Source organism: Rhinatrema bivittatum, chromosome 2 (genome assembly GCF_901001135.1).
Source record: "Rhinatrema bivittatum chromosome 2, aRhiBiv1.1, whole genome shotgun sequence".
Classification (NCBI taxonomy): Eukaryota; Metazoa; Chordata; class Amphibia; order Gymnophiona; family Rhinatrematidae; genus Rhinatrema; species Rhinatrema bivittatum.
The window spans coordinates 559,797,111-559,820,152 of record NC_042616.1 but is presented as its reverse complement, the minus strand read 5'-3'; the positions used below and the strand labels follow the sequence as shown (position 1 = coordinate 559,820,152).

General features: G+C 43.7%; 1 long non-coding RNA gene across 1 annotated transcript; it reads left to right on the top strand.

Annotated features, from left to right (window-relative positions):
• Nucleotides 1-2,806: 2,806 nt before the first annotated feature.
• LOC115086211 lies at nt 2,807-16,191 on the top strand. The gene is made up of 2 exons (XR_003855156.1): nt 2,807-2,888; nt 14,412-16,191. It is a non-coding gene; the product is annotated as an uncharacterized LOC115086211 (long non-coding RNA).
• The last annotated feature ends 6,851 nt before the right edge of the window (nt 16,192-23,042 follow it).

Genomic DNA, 23,042 nt, shown 5'->3' with positions numbered 1-23,042 from the left:
TCTGAGGCAGTGAAGGATAAATTGACTTGCTCAGGGTCAAAAGGAGTGGTGGTGGGATTTGAACCAGGGGCGGATTGGTCTATCGGGGCTTCGGGCATGCCCTGGTGGGCCGATCAGCCTGATCACGTGGTTGGTGTTCACAGCGGCCCCGTGCCTGCAGAGTCGCTGTGCCTAACACAACCCTGTAGGAGCTCCTCTTTCTGCTCATACTGCCTTTTCATTTTCAGCACAGAGGCAGCATTGGCCTGGACCTGAGCTCCTCCCCCACGCAGTACCGCGGTGGCGGGAGAAACTCTTGCCTGCTTCTTCTTGCAGCCTGCTCTGCCTTCCATGCCGTCGCGGTTCAAGAAAATAACTGCTCTGCTATGAGCAGCTGGTGGGAATGAAGTGCGGGAGCTGCTCAACTGGGGGCTGCCAGAAGGCCCTGCAGCAGTTTTATGGGGGGGGGGGTTCAGCTCCCCGAGGTTCTCATGATTTGGATTCATGCAGCGATGGCAGCGATAACGTGGGTACATGGGCCTGAGCTTGCTTCTCTTCTTTCCTCCCGCTGCCTTCATCACACCTGCTTTGCCTCACTTGTTCTCGAGCCTCCTCTGCCGGGGACAGGAATGCACAAATTTCCAGGGACTACCTCACTAGGGGATGAACACTTCCTGCTTCTCCCAGGCGCAACTGCCTTCATGCTCAGCCCGCTAAAAAAAAAAATTACCAGCGCCCCCTTGCCAGCATCTGGGCCTTCAGCCTGCCCTTACCGATAGGGATCCCTGCCTGCTGAGGGAACAACAGGATGCCTACCCAGACCCTATTCTTTTGGAGCCCTGCTGGAATACCCCTTGACCACCAATGTAAAAGTAAATAAAATATATTTTTTAACTTATTCACAAGAAGAGTGAGAGTGAGTCACTGAGTATATATGAGCTAGTGTGAATTTAGAGCATGTGTGAGCCAGTGTGTCACTGACATATATGAGAGTGCGTTTGTGAGTCAGTGAGCGCATGTAAGTCAGTGAGCATGTGTGAGCCTGTGTGTCACTGAGTATATGTGAGAGTGCAAGAGAGTGCATGTGTGAGTCAGTGGGCACATGTGAGTGTGTGTGAGTCAGTGATCATGTGAGAGAGTGTGTGTTTGTGACAGTGCATAAGACAGAGTACGTATGAGAATGAACGTGTATTAGAGAATGTGTGTATATAAGAGAGAAGAGTTTGTGTGCACCCCTGTGCCTGCCTGATCCATGACAATCTCAGAGTGATAGGAATCAAAAGTTCCAAGGAATAAAAAGTGCGGGATCTTTAATCCTTATTTTTAATTATTAGATGTTATTAAATGTGTCTGCTGTTTTAAAATATTTGATTGGTTTCTGATTATTTGATGTTCTATTTGTCAACTGTTTTGAAATATTTATTCTTTTTTTTAGAATGGTTTTAGTATTATGGTTGAAGTTTTATAATTTTTTATTTTATCGTTTGATATTTATGAGGAATGATGGTGATTTTGTTTTTCTGTTGTTGCACTGGCTTGTAGCTTCCAGTTCAGTTTTTGGATGTTTCTGTTTGTATATTATGGTCTTTTTATTCTGAGTTTGAAGGTCTGTTTGTGTTCTGCATATGTAATCAAGGTGAAGTATTCTGCTAGCATGAACTTTCTGTTTAGGGATCTATAACAGCCTGATTTGTTTTCTTTTTCCAATAGGAGATGTATTGATGTTTTAGAGTCTGATGTAATATTTCCCGTGTTACCTTTTTATAGGTAGCATTGTAACTCTTTGCGTTCTGTCAGTTAGTGCTTTTTGTGTGGAGGTTTTCTGTATTGTAATTGTAATTCAGTTTACCCAAGGCTTTCTGAGATCCAGGCTCACACTCAGCAAGCAGTAAAATAGGCCTACTGCCAAAAGCACATAAGTGCCATGCTGGCTCAGACCAAAGGTCTATTAAGATCAGTATATTATTAACATTCAAGGAGCTAAAAGCCTGGAATGGAGTGGGAAGTTGGAGCATAGCAAGGAAACAGGAATGCAAAAGAAGTCAAGCAGGAATGCTGAAGACAGAAACTGGAGAAGTCTTCTGGATACAGATAACAAACAAGGAGCTAGAGTATGAAGACCAGGAAGTAGGACCAAGCTCTGACAACCGACTGACAAAACTGCCTGATTATATAATACAAATCTATTTCAGAAACAAGATGGTCACTGGGGGGTAGTGAGAGGCAGAGGACTGAACAGATAGTCCAAACAGCTCATAGCACCACTTGCAGGCTGGATGTGAATTTGGTAATGGATCCTCACAATAGCATTTTATTTTTGGTTAGTGAATCTAGTATGTCAGCTTTGGAATGTGATTGTGGTTTACACCATACAGGAAAAAAATGCATTTCTGCTCCTGTTTCTCCACTGCTACCCTGTATGCAGAGTTTGGCTTTTAAGGGATTTCAGTTCAGTTTTTGTCTGCACATTTCTTTTCTGATTTGTAGTCACTTATCCTTTATTTTAGGAGGGTCTGTGTGTGTTCTGGTTGTGTGACCAGGGTGAGGTAGTTTGCTGGCATGTAATTTCTGTGCAGGGAAGGGATCCATAGCAGTTTATGTTCCCTTTATTTATTATTTATTTATTTATTTAATATACTGTTGACTGAACCATCAGAGCAGTTTAAAATTAAAATAATCAAGCATAAGTTAAGCAATCAAGCATGTAACAATAATAATACATAAAACAAAGTTAAAAATAATCACGTAATTAATACATTTAACAAAATTGAACCTAAATTAATCTTCTATAAAAGTTTGGTCAAACAGCCAGGTCTTCAGTATTTTAGAAAACTTCAAATAATTTCGCTATACCTGATTAGACAGCTGCAATGTATTCCATGAAGATGGAACCAGATATGAAAATTCAGGTATGTTAACTTATCTATTATAATAATAATTGCTGAGAGGATTTCAATTCCTCAGTAGTTTTATAGGGAACAAGTAGATCTGTCAAATATTGAGGACAACCAGTATATAAAACTTTAAGAACTAGAAATAACATTTTGAATTTGAATTTATATTTCACTAGTAAACAATGAAGTTTATACAAAATTGGCATTGCTTTAGTATCGTATTTTACATAAAGTTCAGTAAGTAAGTGACTTTTAAAAAATATTTATTTCAAAATTGTTGCTTCCTTTGCTCAGCAATTCCTAAATTCCTTTACATTTTTCTTTTGGCAATTACAGTGGAATACAAAGGGCAAATGCTCTTTAAAAAGACAACAGGAAGGATAATTAATTGTTTGTAGTGCATTGTTAAATGATTTAATGTCAATGAGAAATATCCTTGTATGTCACAATAAGGGGTCCTTCTGGCTGGAAGCTAGTGCTGTAGTATTTGATAGACTACACAACTACCAAGTTGACATTACTGGACAGGAGAAGACAGAATTTATTATGACTTAAATTTTCTTAGTCCATGGCACACTATTTTAAATTTAAAAGGACCAATTGTAAGCTTTTACATTAAAGCAGGAATGGACACTACCTGCTTAGAACCAATGAGGAACAGGAATCAAAATCTAATAAGCCTTCTTAAGTATAAAAGATGAGGCTGCCATTATTTAAGTTGAGAGAGGGAGAAATACAGAGATGTCCAGATTAATAAATTTTCACTGCACCCCTTGGACTCCTGGATCACAGGATAAAGATTATCTATCTATTCCTATCATTAAATATGCCTGTTTAAATGAAATTAGGAATCAGGCATTCTCAGTTATTGGGCACAGGCTTTGTAATTCTTTACCCAAGTGTTTTGCCATCTATAGATGGCCTATGACTATTTTGCAATCAGCTGAAAGATCTTTTGTTCCAGGAAGCTTTTGGTATACTGCCGAAGTAAGGAATGTCTGCAGTCTGCATTTCTTGTTTTTTTAGAATATTATTTTATTATATAAGAATGTTAATTTGTGTTTTATTATCTGTTTGTACTCTATTTATCATGGTAGACCCATTATAAGCAGAATAAATGTTTCTAAATAAATAAATTCATAAACGAGGTGAGCGGTTTAACTGTAGCTTGACTGCAGACAGAGAGAAAAAAGGTAAAGTAGTTTATTATTGCTGCTTTCATATTCTGGCAGAAGGAAGAAGCATAGCCTTTTGTTGTGAGTGTGTGTAGGAGTTTTTTTTTTTAATCAAGAGAATTAATGTGATTTTTAGATAAATTGTGTTTTGCTTATTTTACAGTTAGCTTCACAGTACTAAAAATAGTGCCTATTCACTATGGGGCGGATTTTAAAAAGCATTTACATGCGTAAATCTGGGTTTTACGCATGTAAATGCACTTTACTCGAGTAAGTGGGCTTTTGAAAATTGCTACAATATATGCCATTGAATCGTCCATAGGATTTATTCGCATAAGTGCACTTTACGTGAGTAAATGGCTTTTGAAAATTGCTACAATAGTAGTTACATTTATGCGCGTAACTCCTTTGAAAATTACCCCCTATTAGTATTAGGAGAATTTAGTTTCAGTGACCTTTCAAAAGACTTGTCTCAATTTAATTTAGATTAGAGATAGAATATGATTTCATTTGTGAGAGTTTGGACATCATCTATGTGAGGCAAGCTGACCCCGAATCTATGCAGAGCTCTGAACCCCAAGCATCTGCAACTGCTTCATCAACCATCTAGACTATAGATAAGTTCATCTAAAGTGTTCAAATACCATGTGAAATTAAACTGAGAACACGTTAATATTCTACCCAGAATTTAGAAAGGAATTTTGACACTCCAATGTTTTAATTTCCTTGAAGTGAATGAAGTGAAATGAGATATAGGGTAATGTTAGTGATTAACTGTTGTAATGTACAAATAAGTAATTTTCTTAATTTTCCTATGATAATAAATTTTTTGTTTACCATAATGCTATGTACTTCTGTTTCCTAAAGAGCAGAAGAATTTAAATGAGCTATATAAATGTGCATGTACTGAGTTTTTTGCATTACTTGCAATAATAATATGGGTGAATTTTCTAAAGGCTATATGTAAAGAAATGAACATATATGTGTATGAGTGTTATTTTAAAAGCAACTTACAAGTGAACATCATCTTAGATTTACTACAGCTATTTTATGTGTGAAGTTCAAACTTTCATAGTGTTTTTTGACCTGGTGTTTGGCAGGCTGGCTTCTCTGGGTGACTGGACACAGCAGCAGGCTAAGGGGTGGGAGTGACTATGACTCAGACAAACAGGGCCACACTGGGTGGGAACGAGTGAGACTGGGACACACTGGCCCATACTGGTGGGTAGGAAGTAAGTGTAACAGGGACAGATTGAGCTATACTTGAGGGAGGGAGTGAATGTGACAGGAACAGACTACTATGTGGGGGGTGGGAATGAGTGTGACTGTTACAGACTGGGCCATACTGGGATGTGAGTGAGTGGTGATTAATCTAATTTCGTAATTAATCAAATAGGCTTAGGGATGCTCATTAGGGGTGTGCAGTAGGGATGAGGATTCGGCATGGTTCGGGGGCCAATGAAGCCCGAAAAGAATTTCGGAAAAATTTGTATTTCAGGTTAGCGCGCGCTAACTTTAAATCGTTGGCGCGCGCTAATGGGAGTTAGCACGCACTAACCCAAAAATCAGGGGCCCATGAAAAAAAAAAACCCGAACCGTGGAAAAACCAAAGTTTCCCGCGGGGGCCCAAAAATGAAGCCCGAAATGAATTTAAAGAACAATGCACATCCCTAGTGTGCAGTGCTTTTTTTAATGTCATTTTCATTTTGTGTCATTTTTTGCTTGATTTTGTTTTAAAATAGATTTATTTTTCATGTTTTCCTATTTTTTTAGTTATTAGAAAAACACTAAGGGGGTCATTTTCTAAAGGGATTGCACGCGTGCGATACCTAGATCGGGGCAGGTTCTGGGCGGCGTCCACATCAAAAGAGGAGGAGTCAGGGTGGCACCGGGGAGAAGACATCGCTGATGGCGAAAAGGTAAGGAGTCTTATCGCCGTCAGTAACACACCCAATAGCACCACCTTTCACTGTGGCGCTATTGGTTTGCGAAAGCTGGCAATGATTGCACCACCGTGGCTTTCGCTGGCCCACCCCCCACTTCACACCCCCCCCCCCCTCGGTATTGCGTGATTCACAGAGGTGCACGACGATAGAAAATCTAGCCTTAAGTTAATTAGCATGCACTAAATAGACAGTGCACACTACATCCAAGTTAGTGCTCACATACGGGTTCATTTTCAAAGGCCGGCATGCATAAAAACCGGGAGATACATGTGCGGCCAGGCCATGCGTTCCAAGGGGATTTTTAAAGGCCTGTGGTCATGCACATATCTCCCAGTACATGAGGAAGAACCAGAAAATCAAAAAGGAGCGGGCTGGGGGAGGGCCATGGACAGGGTCTGCATGGACCATGGGCGGGCCATGGGTGGGCCAGGACAGCACCATTAGGCATCATCCTGGTGAATCACATGCTGGCAGATGGCCAGCCCATGCAAATTACTGCTGCTCCAGAGAGCAGGTAAGTATGGAAAAAAAACCTCTAGTCAGAGGGATTTTAGGGGTCTGGGTGAAAAGGAGAAAAGGCAGGCAGAGTAGATAGGAGGTTAAAGAAGTCCCCTCCCAGTCTGCTCCTTTATTGGAACCGCAAGCACATTGGCACCCGTGCACTTTTTAAAATTAACCTTTAAGTACATGTAGTGCACATTAAAACAAAATTCAAAAAATAACAAAATCAGCATTTTTTCATTTGTTTTGTGGTTCCAGTGAAAGGAAATGAAATAGACAATGTTGTTAACATTGTCTATTCTGTTTTAAATGAATGCACATCCCTAATATTGATGTAACAGTGGTTGAGGAGGGAGAGAGAAAGAAGGAGGAGAAAGGGGAAGAGGAGGTAACCTTTACAGGGAGGTCAATATTGAAACACCACTTAGCTGGTTATGTCAGCCACTGTATATTCAGCGGCCAGCACTTAACCAGCTAACAGGTCGATACAGTAACGTGCAGTTAAAGATTCCCCGTCTGTAACGTGCTGGGAGCGCACAATACAGACGAGTAAGGCCATCCAGCGATACAGTCTCCAGTTTCACGCGTCCTTAGCGTTTTGTAAAATAGACACATAACCCTTTCCGCACCCAGCATGTAAATGAACGAAAAAGCTGTATAATGAAGGAATTAGCTATTCCCCTCCGATACTGTAACGGGCGCTGATATTATCTCCTTAGGAACCCGCTGTTTTGCCGCGGCCTTAACGTGTTAGTTTACCGCCTCCCCCTAGTAGGAGATAGGACTGTGAGTCTAGTAACAAATCCATCGACACCGCTTAAGATACTCAAACACAATAAAACAATAAGCCTGGCACCCTCCTTGATGTAGTACGTCCCGGATGCCCCCCCCTCCCCAGCGCGCCCGCCACTACCCCTTTCATCAGCTGCATCCACCCATTATGCCCCTCACGGGCATAATGGGTGGATGCACAGAGCGCTCCCACTCAAATCCGTTCATGGGTATATACCCTTTCGCCCCCCTCACAGTGCCATGCTACCACTGCGACCCGGCAGTCCCGTGAGGCCTACAAAAAAAAAAAAAATCCCCGGCTCCCACGCCCCCGCACTGGCCCGCCGACTCTACCCCCCTCCTCCCGATCGGGCGGGTAGGCGGCGGCGAAAAGCAAAAAAAACCAAAATCAATTTTTTTTTTTTCAAAAAGCGACATCACACAATGCATAAAATAATTTCTCCAGCCTTAAAGCGACAATTTTGGTTTTTTCCAAAAGCGACTTACTTTTGGAATCTGTCAAGATCCCAAAAGTAAGTCGCAAAAGTAACGTACTTTTCTGAAGCCATCAGGAACACGATCTTAGCTCCTCCGGACGAAGACGAAGATGGCCGCCTGCACGGGGAAAGCATGCAATTGGCAGCTGAAGACGTGACGTCACGACGTTTGGCGTCACGGGATGTGACGTCACGTCTTCAGCGGCCAATTGCATGCTTTCCCCCGTGCAGGCGGCCATCTTTGTCTTGAGCTACGATCGTGATGGCTTCAGAAAAGTAAGTTACTTTTGCGACTTACTTGACAGATCCCAAAAGTAAGTCGCTTTAAGGCTGGAGAAATTATTTTATGCATTGTGTGATGTCGCTTTTTGAAAAAAAAAAATTTGCTTTGGTTTTCGCCGCCGCCTACCCGCCCGATCGGGAGGAGGGGGGATAGAGTCGGCGGGCCAGTGCAGGAGCGCGGGAGCCGGGGATTTTTTTTTTTTTGTACGCCTCACGGGACTGCCGGGTCGCAGTGGATGCAGCTGATGAAAGGGGTAGTGGCGGGCGCGCTGGGGAGGGGGGGGCATCCGGGACGTACTACATCAAGGAGGGTGCCAGGCTTACCGAACCGCTGCTATTGTCTCTGCTCGCAGGTCTATTTCGCCGGCTTGCTGCACGCTTTCGCTTTGCTCGCACGCTTTCGCTTTGCTCGGCTCTGCTTTTTCTCCTCTCCTGTCTGTCTTCGCCGCTGTGCCTCACCTCCTCCCGGAGCAAGGCTGCTTTCGCGCCCTGCTCCGGGAGGAGAGACACAGCGACGAAGCAACAAAGACTTTTCGTGTTTTTTACACTTCCTGGTACCTGTCATTTCAAATGTCAGTTGAAATGACATTTGAAATGACAGGTACCAGCGCACCCAGGTTACTGTATAGGCGCTGTATTAAGCGCCTATACAGTAAAATGGGTTGCGCGGGCATAACCCTTCCCTAACGCTTTAAAGCCGCGGCATGCATTTGCATGCAATTAGAAGAGAGTATCGGGGACTTAGTGAAGAGAACTGTGCGTGCGGGGAGGAAGGGTGCGCCTGACACTGCCGCACTGTTTCTACTGCGGCCTTACTGTATCGACCCGTAAGTTCTTAGCCAGCTAACTTGGGGGGTGGGCATTGGGTGTAACGAGGCGGCATTATTTAGACATATAAGTTTTCTGGCTAAGTAGCAATATTGAGCCTTAGCCTGTTAAGTTATCCGGCTGACCAAAAAGCTTTAATATTGCAAGGCTAACATGTGAGAAAAGGAAAAAGGGAATGGCCATGCTGATTGGTAGAATTTGGCATCACAGAACTTTTACGACATCGCGGCTCTCAATACATCATCGCAGCACACAGTACATTATCACGCAACATGATATTTTCTACAGACTATAAATAGTCATTTCCTGTCCCTTCTTCTCTGAGGGTGTGTCAGGTGTTGGAGTGAGAGAAGAGGAGGTTAGTGCTTTGCTGCAGTTTGGCGATTTCTGATTGAGTAGTTTTGTCAATTGTTCTCCTTTGTTTCCCTACACCTTGGTCTTTTGTGATATTTTTTGGAGTGAAAGAAATTATACGTCCTGTCTGTCATTTTCTGTGGTGTGGAGGAGGAGGAGTGGAGGAGTGGAGGAGGAGTGTAAGGAGTGTGCGGAGGAGGAGTGTGAGGATTGGAGGAGTGTGCGGAGGAGAGAATGGAGGGTGAAAGGTCTGGGAAGAGAAGAGAGAAGAGGAGTGAGGAAGCAGGGAGGGAGGAGGCAGAGGGAATGGGTGGAGGAGGCAGGGCCGGTGCAAGTGGATTAGGCGTCTTGGGCGAGCCTTCTCCCTTACTCCCCCCCCCCCACCCCGGTCTCTGCCCCGACTCCTACATCGTTCTCGATCATGCCCACCGACTGTGTGGTTTTCTGGGTCGCGAGCAGTTTGGGCACTGCTCGCGGCCCGCCAAATCTCCACTCCTCTTTGCCACCGCTTACGGCCCCATATGATTTGCACCCACTGGCGTATCAAGGGTCTCCAGCGCCCGGGGGCTAATACATTTGTGTGTCTCTCCAGCATCACCCCCGTTATTCCTTCTTGTACTAATGCTTAAGGTCACAGAAAATCAGTGGCATCTCTAGACAGAAGTTGTTTTTTTTTGTGGGGGGAGCCAAAATGGCATTTCTTCATCACACCACCTCTATAGCATGGATCCTGCTTTAAAACTGGTTAAAAAAAAAGTGTTAATAAAAAAGTCCAAAAGGTCTTTGCGTAATTTTAAAAAGCTGGCCAGTTTCACCCTTCTAGTAAAACTACTATAAAATTATTTGATAGCCTCATTCAACTAATTCTATATGGCTATGAGAGTGAAGTCTGGAATATATAGGAAGGGACAGAATGTCAATATAAATCCTGCACCTCCAGTTCTCTAACTCTGTGCATCCACTAAAATCCCCCCAAACAATGGAGCTTGGATGTTTCCCTTACAGCTCATCATAGTAAAAGATATTTTCAAATTCTAGTGTCACCTCACAGTAACAGCAGCACAAACACCTTCCACTGCCAGGCACATTGTGAACTAACACAAAACCCTGATAAAAAAGACTCTCAAAATCTATACTGCAATCCCATTGTAATATAACAGTAATAACACCAAGGACTCAAACAACAATAACCCTACCTGGGAAAAAGCAAAGGTAAATATTACACTGGGTCCTAGAATACCAATACACCACCTACTGAGGAAACAAAACAAACCCGATTGCTATAGATCCCTATACAGACACTACATGCTAGCAGAATCTCTCATCATGGTCACATACACAGAGCAGAGACAGACTCTCACCAAACACAGAATACAAAATAAAGGAGCACAAATTAGACAAAAACTGAAATGGAAACTCCAAGAAGCCAGACTCTGTGTATTAACAATAGAAAAACAGAACCACCATTCCTCATAAAACAAATAAAATCAGGAAACATAAAGCATCAGTTATAATAGTAAAACCATAATAAAAGAATATTTTAAAACTACTGATAAACAGAATTTCTATTAATTAAAATCATATACATTTTTTACCATTTCCCAAACACCAATAAAATATTTCAAAACAGCACATATATCAAATAACATCCAATAATTAAAACTAATAAGGATTTAAAAAAGCCCCTTCTGTCCCCTTCTGTGGGAGCTCTTGATTTCCAGTTACCCTGATATTGTCGAGGATTAGGAGGTCATCCTCTCTCTTTCACACATACTCACATGTCCATTCTCTCTCACACATATGCTGTCACATACATACACATTCATGCTCTTATATCCACCATAACCTCTCTCTCTCACAGACAGTGACACACTCTCAGGCTCTAAGACACTCTCTCCCCCTTCCACACACACACCCCCAACACACACAAACTCTTACTCCCCTGGATTTTATCATAGACACTCATGCTCTCACACTCACTGGCTCCCTCACATACACACAAACACACACACCCAGGCAAGCTCCCAGTCATTCTCACACAGACACACACACACACACACACACACACACACACAGGCAAGCTCCTGGTCATTCTCATACCACTCCCTCCCCATCCCCCAGGCATTCACACATTCATTCTCACACACAGACCCCCAGACAGGCACCCATGCATTCACACACATACACCCCTAGGCAGAGTCCCATTCATACACATGCACACACTAAAGGCAGACCCCCCTCTCATTCTTTTGCCAACAACCTTGGACCCTCTCTCATTCCTCTGCTGCCATTGTCACTACTGCCGCATGGCTATTGGGGAAGCACCGATTGCTGCTACTGGCACTGAAGCCCATTCTGCTGCCTCCTCTGTGCAGGCCCCGTGGGCTTCCACTTCTTCCATGCTGATCTCGTACATTGTGAGATCCGCATAAGTGCACATTCCCAAAGAGTGCATGTGCCAATCACTAAAAAGTTTTGGTTTTTTTTTTACCTTTGTTGTCTGATCTTAGTTTTCTAATCGGTTGGTCACAGGCTTTTTTTGTCCACCTTCCCTTTCTTATTTTTTTGCCAATTCCTTTTATATTGTCTTTTTTTCTATTTCTTTTCTCTCCATCTTCTTCCCTCAAACACACAGTCAGGTTCTCATTCTCACATGCATTTCTCTCTCACACACACACACACAGGCTCTCACTGTCACATGCTTTCTCTCATACAATCATTCATGCAACAGTATCTCACTGGCACATGCTGTCTGAGTCTCACACACACAGGCTATCTCTCACTCCCACATGCTATTTTATATATTTTATTTAATTCTTTTATATACCGACCTTCATGACAATTGTCATATCAAATCGGTTTACATGGAACTAGGGGATAACACTCTTAACAACCATTTAACAATAGAGCAAACAGAAGAGGCAAAGTTACATTTAACAAGGAGATCAAACTTGGGAATAGAAGAAAAAGAAAGGAAAGAGAGACAACCCTTAAGGGTATAAGAGGGCTGAGCAACGTATATTACAAGGTAGGCTTAAGTTGTAAAGTTCCTAAGCGGAACGATTATGGGAAAGCTTGGCGAAACAGCCAGGTCTTGAGTGTTTTTCGAAATGTTTGTAGGCAGGGTTCCTGTCTGAGGTCTGGTGGCAAATTGTTCCAGATAGTGGGTCCTGCTATCGAGAATGCACGTTCTTTAGTGGCGGAGAGGCGTGTGGCTTTGGTTGAGGGGGCTTGCAGAGATCCTTTGTATATTTCTCTGATAGGTCTGGATGAGGTGTGGAGTTTGAGCTTGAGCAAGCTATCCAAGCACAGGCTCTCACTGATACATGCTCTCTCTCATACAATCATTCATACACACAGTCTCTCACTGGCACATGCTGTCTGAGTCTCACACACACAGGCTCTCTCTCACTCCCACATGCTGTCTTGCTCAATCACAGGCTCTCACTGTCACATGCTGTCTCTCTCACACACACAGAGGCTCTCATAGGCTGTCTCTGCAAACATTCAGGTCCTCACTCTCACACACAGTCTCTCAACTCACTCTCACACACACACAATTTCTCAACTCATCTCATACACACAGACAATTTCTCAACTCACTCTCACACACAGTCGCTCAACTCATACATGCACACACACACACACACACACACACACACTCTCTCTCTACAGACCCTCAGTCTCTCTCTCACCTCTGGGTCTCCTCTTCGTGGGTCGCCACAGGATGGGCTCTGCAGCGGCCCTGATCTTCTCGAGCCACGGCGACCCTGCTAGCGGGCCTCTTCCTCTTCTCGGGCTGCTGCAACTTGGGATTCACGGCGGCTCGTAAGCGCTGCTTCTCTTCTGCATGCGCTGATGCTCCTCCTCCTTCCTGCCCACGCGACTCTGGCAACATTTTCTTCCGGGGCCGCACAGGCAGGAAGGAGGAGGAGCACCTGCATGTTTAAACGCGACCTTTTTCTTCAGGCCGCAGTGACGTGAGCTCCACCACGGCCCTGCCGATCTGCCTGCTATGTGTTGCTGCTCAGCTGCCAGTGGGATGAGGTCCACTGGTGGTCGCATGAGGCTCCCTGCGCCCGGGGGCATTGGCTCCCCTTGGGATACCACTGCTCGCGGCGCCCCCTAATACTCGGCGCTCTAGGCCCAGGCCTAGTTCACCTAGTGCTTCCACCGGCCCTGGGAGGAGGGCAGGAGTGCCAGGGGGAGTAGGATTAGGAGTAGGAGTAGGGACAAGGCTAGAAGTAGAGAAAGGCAGGAGGGACGGGATAGGAGGGTGGGGTGGGAGAAGGGGCTAGGCAGGAAAGACTGGTGAGAGAAGTACATAGGGTTAGACAAAGAGGTCAGAGGGGAAGGTATTTGGTAGTGCAGGGTGAGGTGGGGCTGAGGAAGGCTCGGGAGAGGACAGCGGGATGGAGAGTGAGGGCAGGGAGGACACTTCTCCGGGAGAGGAAGTGGCTCCCCCTTCAGCCAGTCAGCCTGCCCTATGGCACAGACTGCGTGCAATACGGTTCAGTGGGGCAGAGAACAAGCTTCTGATTGCTGGGGTCCTGCAGAACTACATCTGTCTGTTTGATAACAGAGCAGCAAAGATCTCTAAAGTAGCTAAAAGCCAAATTTGAAGGAGCATTGCCCAGGCCATCTCCCAGCATAGCAGCATTCAGTGGAGCAAAGAGCAGGTTGCACACTGGTACAGAGACATCGAGGCCCAGCTGAAGGCTAAAGTTGCAGAGCAGTCAAAGTACATGTGGCAGACTGGAGGAGGAGCACCCTGCCCAATCGTGGTCACTGACATGGAGCAGTGACTTCCGGAAAGGCTGGGACCAGACATGTTCGAGGGCATGGATCAGTGTCTAGACACCACATGGCTGGTCAGTTGAAATCAGCCAGAAATGGTGAGACAGCAACTTGTGTACATATAGGGGGGTCTTTTACTATGGGTTTTTACCAATAAGAATGGCAAAAAGCATTTAGTAAATAAGCCTCACACATTGCCATTAGAGGCAAACTTTGGCTTTCATTAATTAAACCTTTTTCCTATACACACTGATTGAGAAAAATGTTTTACTGAATCAGACACTGTAAGCTGGCAAAGTGCACCTCTGATGGCAAAAAAAAAAAAAAAAGTTTTCAAATGATAGCATATGTACTTATGTTTTTTTTGTCCCTTCTCTATTTCCACAGCTTTCGAACAGGAACATGCCGGTCCCAGCCAGGATGCCCAGGGACAAGCAGGAATGCTGCAGGGAGCAGCCAAGCAATCCCTTTCATGTAGAGGCCTTTAACAATGGATGCTGAGACACAAGTCGAGCTGGAGGAGGAGCAGCAGGAGGAACAGGAATCACTGCACCTGTTCGCCATGCACTCGCCTTCAACATGAAGTTCCATAAATGTAGACCTTGATCTTCAAAGTTTCATAGATTGGCAACATCCAACCAGCAGCCTACATGAGTCACAGAACAGCCCAGGTATGTCACTACTGCAGCCTCTCAGTCCCTAATCACCACTAACACTACTGCCAGCACCGACAGCACCTCAGCAGGGCCCTCACAAGCAGCCCCCCTCACACCGGCTCCATCTGCACCTCCATCTGCACCTCCACCAGCAGCCCCCACACCTGCTTCAGCATCCCCCATATCAACACCACCACGACCACCAGCCACAGAAGGCATGACATCACTTGAATCCCGGCTCTTGCATATCGAAATACATAACCTGCGCAGAATAGGTCAATGCCAAGCCTGCATCATGCAGCAAGAAAACACTCAAAGCACGAACACCATAGTTGCTGCAATAAGTAATTTAACTTATGTCATGACCCAGATATTGCAGCAAATGCCTGAATTGCCAGAGTCTTCATGCACATCAATGGGATCGACACCCTGCAGCAGTCCAATAGAATCTCAATGCTGGAGGGGTCAGCCCAGCAAAATGCCCCCCCCAACTGGAAAGGGGCAGGGAAAGGGGTGTTGAGCACCAAAGATCTCTGTTTTCAAGAAAGGCCATGTGCTTGTCACAGAGTTGCTGTGTTGTCTAGATGGAAGAAACTCTCTCTCTCCATGCTGCGGGGTGTGATCTCTTCTCATCTCCTGCAAGTGCTGGCTCCATGCTGCTCTTTGTGGTGCTGGGCCTCCTGGCTCCAAGCTGCTCCTTCTCATCCTGGGCCTCCTGCTCTGTCTTCAGCTCCTGGAATGCTGATGGCATTATCTGCATTCTGTCTCCAGCTCAATACATGGTGAACACTTGGATCGTTCTGCTCCTTACATGCTGAACTGTTTGCTCGTTCTCCTGCTGCTTACATGTTTTACTGTTTGATGATGGTCCTGCTGACTACATGCTGAGTGCTGACCGGGGGCTTTGGCTCTTTTCTTAGAGTGCAGTTTTTGAACATACAGTGTGTGTGTGTGTGTGTGTGGACTTTACCAACAAATAGCTAGTCTGGGCTTTTGCCTTTCCTCTTAAACTGCACTCTTTGAACAGGCACTGTTTTGGGGCCTTCACTGATACGTGGCTGTGCTGGACTTTAGCTTTGCTCTTTGAGTGCACTCTTTCAACATGCACTGACTGTGGTATTAACATGGTCACAAATGTGTGTCATTTATGTAGCTGTTAACAGCTATGCTCTGGTATCAGGGGTGCCACTTCCTCTTTCGGGGGCCTATTTACTGAAGGATTTTTCCAGGTTTATTTAACATGGCAAAAATGCTTAGTAAATATCCCCCAATATAATAGTTGTAGTCATCATTCTGCATTAAGGATAACATGCAATACCTGAATATGTCATGATGCTGTTTGCATTTATTACTGTTCAGGTTAACACAGAATGTGCAGTGAAATAAAATGTACATTGTTCTGTGCAATGTCCTATGTTGTCTTAGCAGAATGTGATCAAGAAAGCAAATACCATTATTTCAAGCAGTGCACTACATGTGTTACTTAATGAAGTGATCACTGTTTGAAAAAGTTTAATTGTCCGTGATGTCCTTTCATTGTGTGGTTTCACTATATTATGATAGGTATGGTTAAATGTTGGGTGTCAACATTACCTTGCGTACAGCAATGCGTTGACACATAAAAATAATTTTCTTTTAGGGAGCATGCAAGCCTGCAATGGCCGAACCAATGCAATGAAAGCTCAGTGTATGCTGGTACAGAAGATCTGCAGAGGTCAATACACACCCTTACTGTGGTACGTCACTCTGGGTTTTGATCTCTTTCTTAACTGTTGGGTTATCACACTTTTACTTACATGGCCCTTTCTGTCACCAGCCAAGTACCTTACAGAGCTACACATGATTGACTGTTTCAGTATAGCGTGTCTGATGTAATGCTTTAACATACAGTGTTCATGACCCAGCATTATCTTTTGGCTCCACTTCCTTCTGTCACAAGTTGTAGGGTCTTTAAGCACATATATTACATATGTCACATAATGTACACTGTAAAACATCAAAGTTGTGAACTTTGTTTAGGTAAAGAAGCCATGTCCTGTGTGGTGAAAGGGTTGCAGGTGAATACATTGTTATAGCCAATGTTAGCAGCAAGCTTAGCATACATACCAATCGGAGAGCGCATATCTCTCCCATTCTAAAAGATCTTCACTGGTTCTCAGTACACTTCAGGATTCTTCATAAATCACTTACAATTATCCACAAATATATTCACCATCAGACCCCCCTTGATCTGCTACACTCCCTCAAACTGCACTCGACGGCCAGACCTTTAAGGGACGCCTACAAGGGATCCTTACATGTTCCTCCTATTAAAGTTGTACAACACTCAAACATCAGAGACCGGACATTCTCCATCACAGGTCCCTCCATCTGGAACGCCATGCCTCCGGACCTCAGGCAGGAATCTTGTCTACTAACTTTTAAAAAGAAACTAAAGACATGGCTGTTCTGCCGAGCCTTCCCCGCCACTAGTCCAACAGCCTGACTTAGAATTGTCCCAGCAATCATGTAAATAAACAAGCGCTAAATCATGTATATATAAGTTATCATAAGAACGCTTACAAGTTATCATGAGGACGGCTCCTTGCCTCCCTCATATACTCCCTTGTATATTATACTCTATCTTCGTTCCTCTTCTTATTTCCTACTCCAAGTTAACGCATCCTTGTTATAATGTAACTTTATACTCCTTCAAATTGTCTCTTGTTATTGGTTGGTTATAGCTACTGCTTGTTCAATGTAAACCGAGTTGATTTGATTTGTATCAAGAAAGGCGGTATATAAAAGCCTTTATTAATAATAATAATAATAATAATAATAATAATGCCATGCACAAATTCATTAACTACTAATGGCAAACAATGAACTACTTCCATGTGTTATAAGATGTAATGATTTTCCTTTTACAGTGTCTTCAGTGTTTCCAAGTATGCATTCATGCAGCTATGTGCATGTTTATATGTTTTTCCACATAGCTGTACGCATACATGCTTACACTGAAGGCAGAAACAAACACTGTTCCCTGGGTACAAAACAAACCCTGTATTAACTATACACAGTACACTGTTTGAAATGGGGCAATAGGCATCACATATTCACTGCCCTTTTTTTTTACAATGCACAGATGGTGTGTTAAGGTGGCCTGCTGTGCCTACCTGTATGCCAACTGTGCATGCTATTCAATAGTCCATAGAGTTTATCTATGCAAAAATAGTTTCAATATCTACATAGAGATTATATGAATACTTTTTGACATCTCAAAGTGACCATCAAGTGTTAAAAATCATCCATATTATCTATATATAGATATTGAAACTATGTTTGCATAGACAAACTCTATGGTATGATCGAGATTATATGATTTAGTGTTTACTGATTTCTTGTATACATTGGGTTCATTGATACTATTGCTATTCAATAATAACATATGGAGAGACACAACACATATACTGATAAGGAGCTCAGTAATAGCATGTTCAACATACTTCTGAGAGAAGTGAAGGCTGCCAGGAGGTAATAACCACCCCCACCCACACACAGAAAGGAATAGACTGCCAAATGTACATGCTGCGTGCTTGCCTGCATTATGGTATGATTTCATATTGTGATGAAGTGCAGCCAGCTTTGAGGCAGGAAAACTCAGGCTGGATCAATCCTGGGAGAACCCAGAGCCGAGTTAAGCAGCAGAGGGTGCCGGGGAGCAGAAAAGGGGCTACTACTCCCAGATTCATGGAGGCACAGCTGAGCCAATGGGCAAGAGAGGATGCTGAGTATGCAGCGAGACCGAGCCCCTGTGACTCAGACACACTCAAACTAACGGTGCTGGAGGAGGAGGGCATACCGGAGTGGTACGACTGGCCAGAAAGGCTGAGCTCCTTGGGGGAGGAGGAGGAAATGGACACAGATGCCCCAGCAGAGGAAGCCGCGGACTCCAGCATGGAAACGGAATGAGTGGCACTGCTGAAAAGGGAGGGGATTTTGTATGTTTGGGATATTTTACTTTATTTTGCTGCACCATGTTTTTGTTAAAGGAATGGGAAAGCCGTAACCTGCTGCACAACTGAGGTGAGTTGGGGCGGGTTGTGCAACTCCCAGGCAGGGCGGTTTTTGCTGGCTAGAGAAGCCAGGCAGTGTTTGCCCCTTACAGGTGGAGGTTTGTTTGAACCCACTGCGAGTTGTTTTGTGACCCACCTGTAGTCATTGGGGAGGGTGCTATAAAACAAAAGACTGTTACATACTGTCTACAAACTGTTTTGTATTTGCTGGGGAACCTGGCTGGACTGGCTGCCAGGCAGTTCTCCCGGCACCTGTGCAGACTCTGCAAGGGCCTGGAGACCTACGTCAAGGCCTGGAAAACTGGAGTGTGGCAGTGCTCGGTAGCGGAGATCCCTGGGGAAGAAGTGATTCGGGGACAGTGCGGCGCTGGACTACCCTCCTGTGAGTGATGTCATACGTGACCCGCGACAATATATATCTTCAACCATTCTTCCTCAAATTAACATACGGCACCTTACTATTATTAATATTATTAAGTAAATATATGTTGTATTTTTCATTAATTATTGTTTTTTATTTTTCATTTAGTATATTTCTGTAATTTTAATAGTTTTTATTTTATTTTTAATCTATTTTTATTTTTATTTTTGATTTTTTTCTTGAAATATTGTACACCGTTTTGATTAAACTATGTTTGTAAAAGCGGTATATAAACATTTTTAAATAAATAAATAAATAAATAAATGTATCTTGGGTATTGTCCAGCAGAATGTACTCATTTAAGTGCCTGTTCCCTGCAATATATCTTTACTATGAAACAGCTTATTGTTGCCTGTCTCAAACACCCTTGAGGAATTCATAAGGGTCAGTGGCATATCTCAGTGTGGGTAGGCTGGACATCCTATAAGCATGATGTTATGTGCCCTACTTCAATTAGTTCCAGGAAGGAGATTGCACAGTGAGTCATTGGAAGGGGAGAGAAACCTCAAAAACTGTACTTAACCTTTCAATGTATCCTGGATACCACAGGTGTCACCACGCACATCTCTGACCCTGAACAAACAGTACAGATATACTGTGACATGAATGGTTGTTAAAGAGGCTTCACAGTTGTAACACCATTTGTACAACTATACATATGAATGACTGTCACATGCACACTCTGTGCATAACATAACTACTCCATTACAGTTATCCCAAACGTGATACTTCACAATTGTGCTACACACAGTGTAAGTTCATGTACTTTGCTATTAAGCTGCTATGAACCAAGGTGTATATAATAGGGTGCTGTCACACAGCAAGAAAGGTTACCACACACCAAATGTGTGGCAACAACTTCCACAGTTACCATCAGGAAGTAGGTACTAAGGTCCCTGGACAGATATAATAGCATGGCTTATGTTGCAGCTAACCTTTACAGTATATAAAAATGGGAGGAGGAGGAATAGCCTAGTGGTTAGAGCAGTGGACTGTCGCTCCTTGTGACCTTGGGCAAGTCACTTTACCCTCCATTGCCTCAGGTACAAAAACTTAGATTATAAGCCATCTGGGGATACAAAAATACCTACAATACCTGAATGTAAACCGGTGTGATATCTCAATTGAGATCGAATGTCAGTATATAAAAATAATAAGTAATAAATATAAAAAGAAGGTGTTTCAGAGGTTATGGTTACATGTCAATAGTTGCTGTCACTCATTCCTCCACAGACAATATGTATACCTCCTCATCTGATCAACTGTCAATGACATATATCACCCCTACTTACTGGAAAATTCCGTGGCAGTAAAAGAGTGTTTGTGAAGATGCGTACAAATAAAGGAAATGATAAAGCATGGGTAGCACATCAGATACTTGCAAACAGGAGCTGCCCTATATTATAAGTACACAGTGGCCTTTACAATGGAGTATGCATGTACAGTCACAACCTGTTTGCCTCACAGCATTGTGGAAAGAGAACATGCAATACTCATAGAACAGGCCACCTCAGTATGTGGAATTCATAATGTGTAACTGGAGTTCTAGGACACTGTACAGTACAACTCTTCTTTAGCAGTACATACATGTCATGACAGGCATGTACATGAGAATCAGCCAAAAAGTCATTTAGCATGGAAAAGAAAGGACTGCATTTGGTCCTGTCACATCTGTAGCATTTTTTAGAAGGTTCTATCAATGTATGTGCTTTACAAGGCCTGTGAAAGAACAGATGCACTGTTTACACTGCTAGGTTTTGAGGTATAATACACATACAGATACAGGCCGATACAGTAAAAGTCGCGGGAGAGCGGGCAAGTGCCCACTCTCCCGGCGCGCACACAAGTCACTCTCCTCTGCACGCGATTCAGTAAAAAAAAATATTCAAATTAGGGCCCACGGTAAAAGGAGGCGCTAGGGACACTAGAGCATCCCTAGCGCCTCTTTTTTGACAGGAGTGGCGGCTGTCAGCGAGTTTGACAGCCGATGCTCAATTTTGCCAGCGTGGGTTCTCAAACCCGCTGACAACCATTGGTTCGAAAACCGGACGCTGGCAAAATTGAGCATCCGGTTTTCAACCCGCGACCCGCGGGCCGATTTTAAATTTTTAATTTTTTTTTAATTATTTTTAACTTTTGGGACCTCCGACTTAATATCGCCATGATATTAAGTCGGAGGGTGCCCAGAAAAGCAGTTTTTACTGCTTTTCTGTGCACTTTCCCGGTGCTGGAAGAAATTAACGCCTACCTTTGGGTAGGTGCTAATTCTGAAAGTAAAATGTGCGGCTTGGCTGCACATTTTACTTACTGAATCGCACGGGAATAACTAATAGGGCCATCAACATGCATTTGCATGTTGCGGGCGCTATTAGTTTCGGGGGGGGGGGGGGTTGGACGCGCGTTTTCGACTTACTGAATAAGGGGTAAAGCTAGCACGTCGAAAACACGCATTCAAGCACGGGTTAACAGTGTGCTCCACCGGAGCGCACTGTACTGTATTGGCCTGATAGTGCTTATGTGTAGGGAACAAACGGATGTGCGTAATGCAGGAAGACATGACTATCACTGAGACGTAACCCACTATAATGTTCCTGAAACCTGCCATCTGCAGATGACACTGAACCTATGTGTTACAGAGAAGTAAAAGGTATTGTAACCATTGCCCTACATTGGGTCAAACGTTTTGGAGCAGATATATGGCTGTAGTTACACTTTATGAAGTGTACAGCCACAGAGCCCTAGAACTGAAAAATTGAAGGCAGGACAGTAGAATAAGCACTTTCCTGTATTCATTCATCTGCGAGTGCATACTCTTGCATCTTTCAAAAGAGGGGACGCCTGGAACACAACATAACAAAAGGGAAGACACTGATTTCTTGAACATCCGTTGCAGGGTAACATGCATTCTGGAATGCTAAAAGTACATTTGAAGCAGCTGTTCACATAGGAAAACATTCCCCACATAGCACTCTCCCTTTAACCCAGCCAGTACTGCAAGGTCTGATTCCAAAGTTGTTTGATATGTGCAATAATGCGGCTGGCTGTCCAGAATGAGAAGTATGTACATGTTGTTTTTTAATGGCAATGGCAGCAACATTAACACTTTGTATACCTGCAGCCATGGGAGTTACATGATTGCTGTTTGTTCATATGCAGCACACTGGTATGCAGGTCTACATTGTACTGTTTGCTCTCTGTTGTCATGATCTACCGTTGCTGAGTGACCTCTGTCCTAATGTGTTTTTCACAAAAACCACAGCCATGATTGAGGAGAAAGTTCTCTTGCACATCTGTAAACAATTGAAAAAGAGTATATAGGTATGTGCATTTCATCTTTCTGCATGCTACTTTGTGCATTCACATGCACATAGGACCTTCCGTTATAAATTAAAATTAATACATAAGTACTGCTGTCTATCTTCAGGGTGCAGGAGCATGTGGGACAGGGTTCCTTCTGCATGTGAGGCTGATAATGTCAGACACTGTTGATGTTTTAAGGCCACAATGTGGTAGAGATGGCAACGAGTGCAATAGACTTTATTAAATGTCTGTGAATAGCAGGCACAACACATGGTGGCAGCCACATGTGTAGCATATCTTGATAACTGTCAGTACTTTATTAGAAGTACACTGTTCACCTCCAGTTGAAAACAAAATCATCAGCATCCATATCTGTTACTATGGCACATGCTGACATACTGAGCCCAGAATTGACACAAAGACAATGAAAGACATGACATCAGCAGCTAACTGCCCTAAGGCACACATACCCTTGAAGGGTAATAGGAACATGACCCATATCAGGTAAAGTGTGCCTGTATAAGGTTTTGGAGAATCTGCCTGCCACTGAGCATATTCTCCTGGTCTCCAGCAAGGAGACAAGGGG